The sequence below is a fragment of the Mchenga conophoros genome, linkage group LG17, assembly GCF_057382185.1.
Source record: "Mchenga conophoros isolate Kocher_MC1m ecotype Shallow Benthic linkage group LG17, M_conophoros_male_GT1.1, whole genome shotgun sequence".
Lineage (NCBI taxonomy): Eukaryota > Metazoa > Chordata > Actinopteri > Cichliformes > Cichlidae > Mchenga > Mchenga conophoros.
In genome coordinates this window covers 10261479-10275162 of record NC_140542.1, presented here as the reverse complement: position 1 = coordinate 10275162, position 13684 = coordinate 10261479, and the positions used below count along the sequence as shown (strand labels likewise).

The following is a 13684-nucleotide window of genomic DNA, read 5'->3' as shown; positions in this document are numbered from 1 at the left end:
TATACTAAACGGGAGGTTTTTTAGCCATGAGGAGTTACTCACACGTATAGGCATTAGTTCATTTTTATTCAAATTTATCCTATATCAAAAGAAGGATGGATTTTTCTTGACCATTCTCTCCAGACTGCAATGATCCCTGATGCTTGTGTACTTTTTCCCACCATATTTTTCCATTTCAGTTTATTTGGTATGCTTTGATACAGCACTATGTAAACAGGCAGCTTTTCTGCAATGACCTTCTGCGGCTTACACTCTCTGAGGGGATTGTCAATGGTTGTCATCTCAATAACTATCAACCACCTCTTTTCTTTTGTTAAGTTTGACTATCAAGGCAAGCAACCAATAAATCCTGCCTGATTCTTAACTGTTCTGTTGTCTTCCTCCTTCATTGATTGTGGTTGTCCAGTGTTGCTGTCTCCTTCCTACCTTTGCCTCCACCATGGTGGGGGGGACGTAACACAAGTGGGGGCTCGTCCGGTATCTTAATTAGCCCTGCTACAACTGAGGTACCTTCTCAGGACCCCTTAGCTTCCCCTGGAGCCTCTGCTAATCCAGCTTCTCCAGAGAGAACTGAAGAGCAAGCTCTACTTGCTACACCTCCGGCTGCCCAAGTTAAATCAGATGTGGCTCCCCAAACTCTGCCTCGCTTTAAGCCTTTCACTCCAGAATCCCAAACATCTAGCAGGGATGCAAAGCTTAAGGTTCGCTTATTATGTTTACAGTTGGAGGCACAGGAGAAGTAGAAGGTGCGTAAAGCAGATTATGATCTCCGGCTGGAGATCCGTAGGCTTGAGATAGAAGCTGAAAAAGAAATCAGGTTAAAGCAGCTTGAAGTAGAAGCACTGAAGGTGTCATCAGGGCAGAAAACACATGCCACTAAAGAAATCCCAAAAGTGTCCCCAGAAAGTTTTGATATGAGCAAAAATATTGCTCTGGTACCTACCTTTCGTGAGACTGAGGTAGATTCATATTTCAATGCTTTTGAAAAGGTAGCTACTGCTCTGAACTGGCCAAGAGACATGGCCTATTTTACTTCAGTGTAAATTAGTGGGCAAAGCTCAGGAGGTAGTAGCTTCACTTTCGCTAGAGCAGAGCATGAAATATGAAGTGTTGAAGGAAACAATTGTACGTGCCTATGAACTGGTACCTGAGGCCTACAGGCAGAAATTTAGGAACCACAAGAAGACCAGCAGTCAAACATATGTGGAGTTTGCACATGAAAAAGGGGCTCTTTTTGATAAATGATGTGCTGCTAACGGAGTTGGGGATGATTATGAGTCTGCGCGAGTTAATGCTACTGGAGGATTTTAAAAATTCATTACCTGAGAGACTCATAATGTTCTTAAATGAACAGAAGGTGACATCAATGTCAAAAGCAGCCGTGTTGGCCGATGAGTTTGTGTTAACACATAAGAATGTTTTTACCCCTATTTCCCATCCAGATAGGCCCACAGCCTTGCGCTCAGCCAGTCTACTGTCATTGTCCAGGGAGTAGAACTTGGATTTGTATCTGCCCCTTTGCACACTATTCACATTCAGTCTTCCTTAGTCAGTGGGATTGTTAAAGTGGCTATTCGTTCTGCATTACCTATCCCAGGTATTGACTTCATCCTAGGTAATGACCTTGCTGGAGGCAAAGTCATTACCTAGGATGCTTGTCTAACACTTCCGTTCCTGAAGTGTTAGACAGACCCGAGCTGAGTCTGGACTCTGACTCAGCCAAAGACCAGCCTGCCATTTTTCCAGCTTGTATAGTTACGAGGGCCCAGACAAAAAAGTATGGCCCTGACTTGGCCGATTCCTTTATGACGTCAGATCCCTTTGGTGACGTGATCACATTTACCTCTGGATCTAAGGTTCAGGCCAAAGTTCCACCTGCTGACAAAACACAACCAATCCTGAATTTGCCAATCTCCTGAGAGGAGTTCATTACTGCACAGAAAAATGATGTAACCCTGTCCAAGTGTCATTCTTCTATCCTCAGTCAACAGGATGCCAAGAAGAAAAAGCTTGCTTACTTTTCAGATGAAGGTCTACTGATGCGCAGATTTACGAGTGAGGTCTCAGAAGACGCAGACTGGTCTGCAGTTTATCAGGTGGTTGTACCTACTGCCTATCGTACCCAGGTATTGTCCTTAGCACATGGCCATTCATGGTCAGGACATTTGGGGGTTAACAAGACATACAGCAGAATTCTGAAACATTTCTTCTGGCCAGGACTGAAATCTGATGTTGTTCAATACTGCCATACTTGCCATGTATGCCAAATGACTGGCAAGCCAAACCAAATAATCCCACCAGCTCCTCTCTGTCCTATCCCAGTAGTAGAGAAGCCATTTCAAAAAGTGATTGTTGACTGTGTGGGGCCTCTACCTAAATCTAAAATTGGAAACCAGTTTCTGTTGACGGTCATGTGCGTTTCAACTAGGTTTCCTGAGGCAATCCCACTACGGAGGATTACAGCTCAGATTGTTGTCAAAGCGCTGTTGAGATTCTTTTCAACCTTTGGTCTGCCTAAGGTTGTGCAAACAGACCAAGGCACTAACTTTAAGTCTAGAGTATTTGCCCAAGCCCGGAAAACATTAGGCATTGAACACATAACCTCGAGTTCTTACCACCCTGAAAGTCAGGGGGCGCTAGAGAGGTTTCATCAGACTTTGAAGTCCATGTTAAGGAAACACTGTTATAGTTCTCAACGAGACTGGGATGAAAGTGTTCCTCTTGTTTTATTTGCCTGTCGTGAAGCAACCCAAGAATCTCTGGGATTTAGTCCCAGTGAACTTGTGTTTAGGCGTGAGATGAGGGGTCCTTTAAAGGTTTTTAAAGAGGCTGGCTAATCTGGTGGATAACACCAAAAGCCTTCCAGAGTATGTCAAAACACTAAATGACAGGTTAAAGAGGGCTTATTCCTTAACAAGGAATGTACTAGCCACTTCACAAGCGAAAATGAAGAGACACTTTGATCAGCGGGCTGTTGACCGTTCATCCCAGCCAGGTGACAGTGCTCCTTCTCCTTCCGGTGCCCGGCTCCTCTCTTTCCGTTAAATTCTCTGGTCCTTATGTTGTAGAGAGAAAATTCAGCAAGACCAACTACATTATTCATAACCCGGATCGCAGACGTCCTACTCAGGTGTGTCATGTCAACATGATGAAGCTGTACAACTCTCGTGAACCTTCCACAGATGGCACTGTGGTCCAAGAGCAAGTGGTTACATCCCCGATGGTTTCTGTGTCCAAGGTGGAGATTACTTCAGATGAAGATGGGTTGGTGTTACGGGGTGCTGAGCCTCAAAGTGCTCGATTAGGTAATTCTGTGATATTGTCAACACTATCACAATACCTGTCCCACCTTCCTGCTGAACAGAGCAATGATATCATAACACTCATATTGGGATTCCCATCTCTGTTCGATGACATCCCGTCCCAAACCACTGTCATAAATGGTAAATAGTAAATGGCCTGTATTTATATAGCGCTTTACTAGTCCCTAAGGACCCCAAAGCGCTTTACATATCCAGTCATCCACCCATTCACACACACATTCACACACTGGTGATGGCAAGCTACATTGTAGCCACAGCCACCTTGGGGCGCATTGACAGAGGCGAGGCTGCCGGACACTGGCGCCACCGGGCCCTCTGACCATAAAACATGATGTGGTGCTAACTAACCCTACACCAATCAAACATTGTGCTTATCGGGTTAGTCCAGCAAAGAGGGAAATCATAAAACAGGAAGTTGAGTATCTCTCTTCAGAATGGATTCGCAGTTCCAAGCTCCAGCTCTTGGAGTTCACCATGTCTCCTAGACACGAAGTCAGATGGAAACCCAAGATTCTGTGCTGACTTCTGAAAGGTGAACTCTGTCACTGTCCCAGATGCACATCACTTACCTCAATCGATGACTGCATTGATGAAATTGGGCCTGCAAAATACATCACTAAACTTGATATGTTAAAAGGGTATTGGCAAGTGCCTTTGACACAGCAAGCATCTGACATTTCAGCTTTTGTCACTCCTGACCACTTCCTGCAGTACACAGTTATGTCTTTTGGTATGTGCAATGCCCCTGCAACATTTCACAGAGTGGCCAATAAAGTGTTGGGAAGCATCCCCAACTGCAGAGCATACTTGGATACATCGTTGTGTATAGCAGTGACTGGTCAACCCACATGGCTACATTGAAAGAAGTCTTTATTAGCCTGGAAAATGCATCTCTCACTTTGAACCTTGCCAAATGTGATTTTGCTAGAGGCAGTGTCCTCTACCTTGGACAGCAAGTTGGTCTAGGAAAAGTGTGCCTTGCAGATGCCAAAGTCACTGCGATTAGGGAGTTCCCCCAACCAACCACCAGGAGAGAACTGTGGCGTTTCCTTGGAATGACAGGATATTACCGACGATTTTGTAAGAATTTCTCTTCTGTTTCTGCCCCTCTCACTGACTTAACCAGTCCCTCAAAGCCGTTTATTTGGCCTGAGAGTTGCCAGCAGGCTTTCGAAAGCCTTAAGGGCTTACTTTGTTGCACCCCCGTTTTGTCTGCTCCTAACTTCTCTTTACCATTCAAACTGGAAATAGATGCCAGCACAGTTAGTGCATGAGCGGTGCTTCTCCAGGAGGATACCCAGGGCATTGACCATCCTGTGAGTTACTTCTCTCGGAAGTTTGATAAACATCAGCTCAGGTATTCTACCATTGAAAAGGAGACACTTGCTTTGTTGTGGGCCTTGCAACATTTTGAAGTTTATATAGAGTCATGTCAGAGTTCAGTTCAAGTATTCACAGATCAAAACCCTTTAGTTTTCCTCTCTAGAATGTATAATCGCAACCAGCGGCTTATGCGTTGGTCACTGATTATTCAGAATTATCCCCTCAATATCCATCACAATAAAGGGTCAGAAAACATTGTAGCAGACGCTGTCTCCCGTGCCGTTTAGAGATGTCACCAAACCCTGAGTTTAGTTCTTAAAGGGTGGGGGTGTTACGTGCCAAGAGATGTGGCTTTACTTTTGGTGTTCTTTTTATCTTTAAGGTGTCAAGTCTCCACCTATTGGCCAGTTCAAAGTTGATTGGCATGTTTCTATTGGCTGGTCTGGGCACAGTTGGCCAATCACTCTCTGAGGATCACTACAAATGAGCAGCTCCCTGGCCAGCTGCTGGCTGCTGCTTTATGACAAACATTTGCGAACAGGCTTCTTTGTATTGTGTGTGGTGGGAGGCTGGACAGGTAAGCTGGGGTACCCTATACACTGGTTGCAGGTTTTAAACTGTTAGTCACACTAGGTTATGATTGATTGTGGTTGTCCAGTGTTGCTGTCTCCTTCCTACCTTTGCCTCCACCATGGTGGGGGGGACGTAACACATTTGTTATTGCACATTATACTTCTCAGCTGGAGCATTTAACGCCAAACATTAACTGACATCAGCTGATGGTAGTGCCAGTGCACCGGAAGAAAAATACATATTTGATGCTTTCTATCTATCTGTCCCTGCAAACGACCAAAAACCCTTTGCAAAGTAAGTAATAACCCAAAATTAGCTGTAATGTGATTATTTAATTTAGCACAGTAACACATTGTATTGCCATGTGACTAAAAAGTGCAATATGATTAGAGTAACACATTACTCAGGAATGCATTACAGCTAATTTTGGGTTACTTATAAAGACAAGTTTACATTACACTACAGAATTTTAGTGCAAAAATAATAGTATAATATAACATGCATATGTTGCATAGATTTATTGCTATAAAACAAAAACAAAACATTTTCTCCCAACATTAAAATGCACCTGACATTTGAATGGCAAGAGAGGGAGTTTGCCAAATAAGACATTTAAACAATCACTCAACAATGTTGGCTTGCATGACAGAAACTTTCTCAGAGTTTCTCTGCACACACATAGTGTGTTGTACATCCTCCAAATTTGAGTTATTCTTTAAAGTAAAATACAAAGGAATGCTTTCAAATTCTGTCTTGCCAATAAACTGGAAAGGTGACCTTGAGTACAACAGAATCACTCATAATAACAAGTTCTGCCAGTAATATCTGACAGACAATTGATTTTCCCGATTTGAGGGACAGTATTCATGCACTTGGTATGCTTCACTCACTTTTCTTTGTCTATATAAGCAAGAAGCCAGCTTTACAGTTTTTGGTTACCAGGCTTGTCAGAGTGACCTCTGCTTCTCGAGCTGAAGAACTGATAACGCCTCTTACAAATCTGTGACAGATCAAATTTCCTGGTTTGAGATTTCTATTATACTTTTCAAGTTGACACTCACACCAAGAGCACATTTCCAATTCTCATATTTATGTAAAATACAGGCAAAGGTGTGGAATTACAAAGCTGGTTGTAATTTAATCTTATTTTTTACTCAGAAATTCTTTTCTTGAATTGTAAATTGATGGCTTGCTTTATTTCAAGACATGTGAAGAGGCAGTATGACAGTTCAGTCATACTGCTGCTTCACATTATGTTAAACCAAGTACATCCTTGAATTGTTGTCTTTATTCAGTCACTTTTGACTTCTGTCCATGCAAAGCTTTTATGGGCCAACTCTCACTTGTTGAATATTTGTCACAGAGAGACTGTGGGCTGTTCCATTCAGGATCTGGTTGCTAAAAAACTAAAAAGAGAGAAAACACAAAGACTAAACATCTAAATATTTACTTCAGTTTCAAAAGCAAGTTTAAATAATCCACAAAGAAAACAAATTTTAAATATATTATATGAATATAATAATATAATTTTATAGGCATACCTCTTCAATAAGTTTAATGATGGTTGCATTGCTGACCTCTCCGTAGGTAGTTATCCTCATCTTCATATGTGCCAGTGCTTGCAGGGCTTTAGAGTTTGAAAACATTGCATTTAGAAGTCAATAATAAAATAATATAAAGAATATACATTTTTTTTAAATGCAATTCAGTCTCACTTTGTGACACACTTCTGGTTCTTTTAGGACAATATGATTAATTAATAACCTGAAAGTACTGATTTAATTTACAGCTGAAACCCATATATATTTTTGTATTTTAAGAAACAAATGTGTTGCCATTGGCAAAATGACAATGTAAAGATAAAGTATTTTTTTGTAACAATTTCATTTTAAAAATCTCATTCAATCTGTTGCTGAAACCGGTAAAAACTTTATGTTACTTGCATAACCTCAGTTCTCAGAGTAGCATAAGTGAGACGTCTCACTATGGGATGCACCTCCCTGTGTTTTCCTCACAAACATTTGTCTCATTCCACCAATTCTAACTAGCTGGTGAGTGGAACGACCTTAGCAGAACAACACACCTTAAGTAGCTTGTGTACTGTAAGCCTGGTTACCAATATAACAGTAATACAACAGAAGAATAGACCTTGCAGAAAAAGAAGGTTGCCATCTCCAGTTCATGCAAATGCATATGTGCACTGGTGTTAATATCATCTTCACATAACAATGCAAATTATGGTGATTAAAAATATTTTAAGTAAAGTTAAAATAGAAAAACAGCCCTCTGGCTGAACTATTTTCCGTGTTTCTCTGTGACGTAATTCTAGCTAATATTCTCTTTCTAACACCACTGAGCAGCTCAATGGCAACTGGAGTTTAACTTTATCTGCATACAGGCACTTTTTAACACCTGCTGCTGATTTTTAAAAACACACCCATGTTACCTGGTGATATTCACAGTTTAATTGCCTGCTCAGTTATATGTATGATTTCCTCAGACAGCTGACCTGCTTCTGTTTACCATAGAGCACTTGGAGATGATCAGTGACTTTAAATGGAGCTCCAGGTTGGGGAGGAGGGGAGGAGGGGGGGGCAGCGGCTGCATTATAGTCACCAGTTTATTTCTTCAAAAGAAGAAAAAGGGGGCAGGGAGAATGCTTTTAAGGTAATAGATCAGATGATGCAAACACCTTGGGCACATAGGGTTTTAGCAAAGTGAGTGCACAAGGGCATGAATGTCAATTGATGGCTATCAAGTTAATGATTTGTTTTTCACAGAAACCATCATTTGTAATTATTAGCAGGCAGCTACCTAAACTAAACTGTGACTATCCTCCTGAGAGGATCTTTTTATGTATGTCCTCTGTGGTTGACACACAAATCACAAAAAATACCCCCAAAAAGATACTTTTTCCCCCTCCATTCTCAGAAGTGTATCACCGGTTAATATAGGTGTGCTTTCTAAATCAGCAGCAGGTGTTAAACAGACAAAGTGACCAAGATGTATGCGGGAAAACCTTTACAGCTTTACCTGCTTGGTGTTGTTAGAAGAAAAAAAAGCCCACTTGTTATTTATGTCACACAAATACGGGTATGAGTCCAGCCAGAGGGCTGTTTTACTATTTTAACTTTATTAAAAATATGTCTAATCAATATAATTTGCAATGTTTTCTGAATATAATACCAATACCTATGCAAGAATGAATATGCATGAACTGGAGATGGTGACGTCTTTCTTCTGGTCAAATCATGTGATATGCACACAGAAATTGATAAATTTGGAAAATGAAGACTGGAATATATGAGCAAAGCCAGTTAATGAATTAACCAGTTCAACTAGAACATCGTTTTCCTTTCTTTGAAGAGGCAGGAACTGTTTATTATTTTTCTTTGTCATAATTCTTTTGCTGTAAATGATTTGTTTTCTTCATGCTCTGTTGTGCAGCCCATGTTTTTTCATCAAAAGAGCTATCTGCATGTCGGACAAGGCCTGGGTTAACCCCAGTCCTTTCTCTTTTTGAATGTGTGATGGCTGCAGATAACATTCACACACACAATATCGGATGGCAAGCCTGGCCCATCAGACTCAAACTGGAAGACTCTACAGCAACTGGATCAAGATCAGCAAACTGATATTGCTCATAAAAAGACACATAATCTATCTCTGATGGGTTTAATAGCAACACCATCATCCCCATAGATTTACCTATGGTTTGGACAGCACAGTGCTACGCATGGAGGCAAATATCAGTAAACTCAGTGATTTCTTCCTACAGATTCCAGTCAGGTTTGGATGCCATGTCCTTGGATAGCTCTGCTAGGTAAGCAGCGAACATGAAGTAAACACATTAATGCCCTTACCACTTCAGCTGCCACTTCATAGTGACTTTCAGTTACGGCAGTCTGAAAGTGGTCTGCCTCTGACACGAGTGTGGTAGCTATAGATTGAGGTAGGCTGCAACTAACAGCTTTCTTTGGACATGTGAAGTAAGCAGTGCTTCTCCATGTTTCTCAGTCCCCCTCAAAATCCAGGGAAAAAGCTTCTTGTATTTGGCTACTGCCATAAGACTGTCCTTCCATGAGAAACTGGGATTAGCTGTTTTGCTGCCCTGGTGGCTTGGGGCATTTTTTCCCCTCATAACATGATGTAGTGGATATGATGGCCCACAAAATATCAGTCTGGTTATTCTGAATATCCATTCTGTGAGTAGGGGAGGCTACTTGACATGTCATCTCCACAAACGCACAGTCGAGAATCTCCATTTGCTATGTTGTGAGATAAGGTTGAATTTATATTCACTGACTGAAATTCTCACAGTGAGAATAGTGTATGTTAATTTCATTGCTAACTATACCCGAAAAGGACAACGTTGTTGGCTGGCCAGGGAGGCGCATCCCATTGTCATGTACTGTGTGACGCAGGCAAAGTAAGGGCACAAAATGCAGACACACAGGCAAAAGTAAACTTAAATGCAGCTTTATTGCTGAATTACCAAACATGTTAACCAAGGAATTCCCAAGGTAACTAAAGTTAGTGTTGAGATTTGAAATATATATTTTGAAGCTTATCTGCTGATTATATTGTTTTATATATAAGAGAGCTTTGAGTTTGAGTTAAAAGTACTGACAGGAAACGACATGCTTTTGCAAAACTAGGACCTGCAGCCAGAAAGTGAAACTAAGCAGAGTCTTTGTGTAACAGAGTTAGAAAATAGCTTAATGAATTTCCTCAAAATTGATGTGCTTTGTGAATAGTTGGAGCCACCTGGTGGACAAACACAGCAACTGCAACTGTTAAGGTTCCAAATTGCTGCACAGCGCATGCCTCAGCAAAGGAAAAAGAAACTCCAAGTTATACTAAGTAGATGGCAGATGTGCACACAGAACCGACAGATGAGCTTACAGTAATTGTTTTACTTAGTGCACATCCTGTGATATTCACAGTTTATATTAAATAAAAGACTGTTTTCAAAACAGTTGGCTGTGAATAATAGCTCATAATAGATAATAGCGAAAATCAAGGTTTCTCATGCAAGAGACTGTTATTTAAAGTCCTTAGCATTTCAAATCATTGGGGAGAGTCTGCCTTCAAGTTATAAAACTGGTCTGCTTCAGACAGATGCCTTTTTTCTATAATGCGGAAGTCTTAAAAAATACCCTAATCAAAAAGAAATGCTACTGTTACTAAAAAAAAGAAATATCTGTGATGATGCTCCCCTTGTCACACCAACTCTGTAAAATGTATTAAAAATTTGACCAAAATTTGACCAAAAAATTATGGATTGAAAATCTAATAATTATAATAATGTATACTTTATTGATCCCCGTGGGGAAATTCCTCTCTAAATTTAACCCATTCACTCTGTGTGGTATGTTAGACAGTTATTTAACAAGCATGGTGTTAACACACTATAGGATCTATTCAACCATATGGTATCTGTTTAAGTCTCGGTGTATTATCATATGCTATATAATTTTCCAGGGAATTAGACTCACCTTTCGCTGTTGTAATGGTTGATGGTGCTGTTGTAGGGCTTGGTGGTGGTGTTGTAGTGGTGGTTGGAGGTGCTGTTGTAGTGGTTAATGTTGTTGTAGTGGTGTTCAGACGTGCTGTTGTAGTGGTTGGTGGTGTTGTTGTAGTGGTAGTTGGTGTTGCTGTAGTGGTGGTTGGAGGTGCTGTTGTACTGGTTGGAGGTGGTGTTGTAGTGGTTGGTGGTGGTGTTGTAGTGGTTGGTGGTGGTGTTGTAGTGGTGGTTGGAGGTGATGTTGTAGTGGTTGGTGGTGGTGTTGTAGTGGTGGTTGGTGGTGGTGTTGTAGTGGTGGTTGGTGGTGGTGTTGTAGTGGTGGTTGGAGTTGCTGTTGTAGTGGTTGGTGATGTTGTTGTAGTGGTTGGTGGTGGTGTTGTAGTGGTGGTTGGAGGTGCTGTTGTAGTGGTTGTTGTTGTCATTGTCATGGTCGTAGGTGTTGTTGTCATTGTCATGGTCGTAGGTGCTGTTGTAGTGGTTAGTGTTGTTGTTGTTGTGGTCAAAGGAGCTGTTGTAGTGGTTGGTGGTGGCGTTGTAGTGGTGGTTGGTGGTGGCGTTGTAGTGGTGGTTGGAGGTGCTGTTGTAGTGGTTGGTGGTGGTGTTGTAGTGGTGGTTGTAGTTGCTGTTGTAGTGGTTGGTGATGTTGTTGTAGTGGTTGGTGGTGTTGTTGTAGTGGTGGTTGGAGTTGCTGTTGTAGTGGTTGGTGGTGGTGTTGTAGTGGTTGGTTGTGTTGTTGTAGTGGTCAAAGGAGCTGTTGTAGTGGTTGGTGGTGGCGTTGTAGTGGTGGTTGGAGGTGCTGTTGTAGTGGTCGGAGGTGCTGTTGTAGTGGTCGGAGGTGCTGGTGTTGTAGTGGTGGTTGTAGTTGCTGTTGTAGTGGTTGGTGATGTTGTTGTAGTGGTTGGTGGTGTTGTTGTAGTGGTGGTTGGAGTTGCTGTTGTAGTGGTTGGTGGTGGTGTTGTAGTGGTTGGTTGTGTTGTTGTAGTGGTGGTTGGAGGTGCCGTTGTAGAGGTTGGAGGTGCTGTTGTAGTGGTTGTTGTTGTCATTGTCATGGTCGTAGGTGCTGTTGTAGTTGTTAGTGTTTTTGTTGTTGTGGTCAAAGGAGCTGTTGTAGTGGTTGGTGGTGGCGTTGTAGTGGTGGTTGGAGGTGCTGTTGTAGTGGTTGGAGGTGCTGTTGTAGTGGTTGGAGGTGCTGTTGTAGTGGTTGGTGGTGGTGTTGTAGTGGTGGTTGTAGTTGCTGTTGTAGTGGTTGGTGATGTTGTTGTAGTGGTTGGTGGTGTTGTTATAGTGGTGGTTGGAGGTGCCGTTGTAGTGGTTGGAGGTGCTGTTGTAGTGGTTGTTGTTGTCATTGTCATGGTCGTAGGTGCTGTTGTAGTTGTTAGTGTTTTTGTTGTTGTGGTCAAAGGAGCTGTTGTAGTGGTTGGTGGTGGCGTTGTAGTGGTGGTTGGAGGTGCTGTTGTAGTGGTTGGTGGTGGTGTTGTAGTGGTTGGTGGTGTTGTAGTGGTGGTTGGAGGTGCTGTTGTAGTGGTTGGTGGTGGTGTTGTGGTGGTTGGTGGTGGTGTTGTAGTGGTGGTTGTAGTTGCTGTTGTAGTGGTTGTTGATGTTGTTGTAGTGGTTGGTGGTGTTGTTGTAGTGGTGGTTGGAGGTGCTGTTGTAGTGGTTGGTGGTGGTGTTGTAGTGGTTGGTGGTGTTGTAGTGGTGGTTGGAGGTGCTGTTGTAGTGGTTGGTGGTGGTGTTGTAGTGGTTGGTGGTGGTGTTGTAGTGGTGGTTGGAGTTGCTGTTGTAGTGGTTGGTGATGTTGTTGTAGTGCTTGGTGGTGTTGTATTGGTGGTTGGAGGTTCTGTTGTAGTGGTTGGTGGTGTTGTTGTAGTGGTGGTTGGAGGTTCTGTTGTAGTGGTTGTTGTTGTCATTGTCATGGTCGTAGGTGCTGTTGTAGTGGTTGGTGTTGTCGATGTCATGGTCGAACGTGCTGTTGTAGTGATTGGTAATGTTGTTGTAGTGGTGGTTGGAGGTGCTGTTGTCGTGGTTGGTGGTGGTGTTGTACTGGTTGGTGGTGGTGTTGTAGTGGTTGGTGCCGTTGTAGTGGTTGGTGATGGTGTTGTAGTGGTTGGTGGTGTTGTTGTAGTGGTGGTTGGAGGTGTTGTTGTAGTGGTTGGTTGTGTTGTTGTAGTGGTGGTTGGAGGTGCTGTTGTAGTGGTTGTTGATGGTGTTGTAGTGGTGGTTGGAGGTACTGTTGTAGTGGCTAGTGTTGTCGTTGTTGTCGTCGAAGGAGCTGTTGTAGTGGTTGGTGGTGGTGTTGTAGTGCTTGCTGGTGTTGTAGTAGTGGTTGGAGGTGCTGTTGTAGTGGTTGGTGGTGTTGTTGTAGTGGTGGTTGGAGTTGCTGTTGTAGTGGTTGGTGTTGTTGTAGTGGTGGTTGGAGGTGCTGTTGTAGTTGTGGTTGGAGTTTCTGTTGTAGTGGTTGGTGGTGTTGTTGTAGTGGTGGATGGTGTTGTTGTTGTTGTTGGTGGTGTTATTGTAGTGGTGGTTGGAGGTGCTGTTGTAGTGGTTGGTGGTGTTGTTGTAGTGGTGGTTGGAGTTTCTGTTGTAGTAGTTGGTGATGGTGTTGTAGTGGTTGGTGGTGTTGTTGTAGTTGTGGTTGGAGGTGCTGTTGTAGTGGTTGGTGGTGGTGTTGTGGTTGGAGGTACTGTTGTAGTGGTTAGTGTTGTCGTTGTTGTGGTTGAAGGAGCTGTTGTAGTGGTTGGTGTTGGTGTTGTAGTGGTTGCTGGTGTTGTTGTAGTGGTGGTTGGAGGTGCTGTTGTAGTGGTTGGTGGTGGTGTTGTAGTGGTTGGTGGTGGTGTTGTAGTGGTATGTGCTGTTGTTGTAGAGGTGGTTGGAGGTGCTGTTGTAGTAGTTGGTGGTGTTGTTGTAGTGGTGGTTAGAGTTTCTGTTGTAGTAATTGGTG

The 13684-nt window shown here is 42.6% G+C and overlaps 1 long non-coding RNA gene across 1 annotated transcript; it reads right to left on the bottom strand.

Moving 5' to 3' along the window:
* Positions 1-5744: 5744 nt before the first annotated feature.
* LOC146555084 (uncharacterized) lies at positions 5745-10894 on the bottom strand. The gene is made up of 3 exons (XR_014889289.1): positions 10718-10894; positions 6761-6846; positions 5745-6625 (listed from the first exon to the last, which is right to left on the bottom strand). It is a non-coding gene; the product is annotated as an uncharacterized LOC146555084 (long non-coding RNA).
* Positions 10895-13684: the final 2790 nt, after the last annotated feature.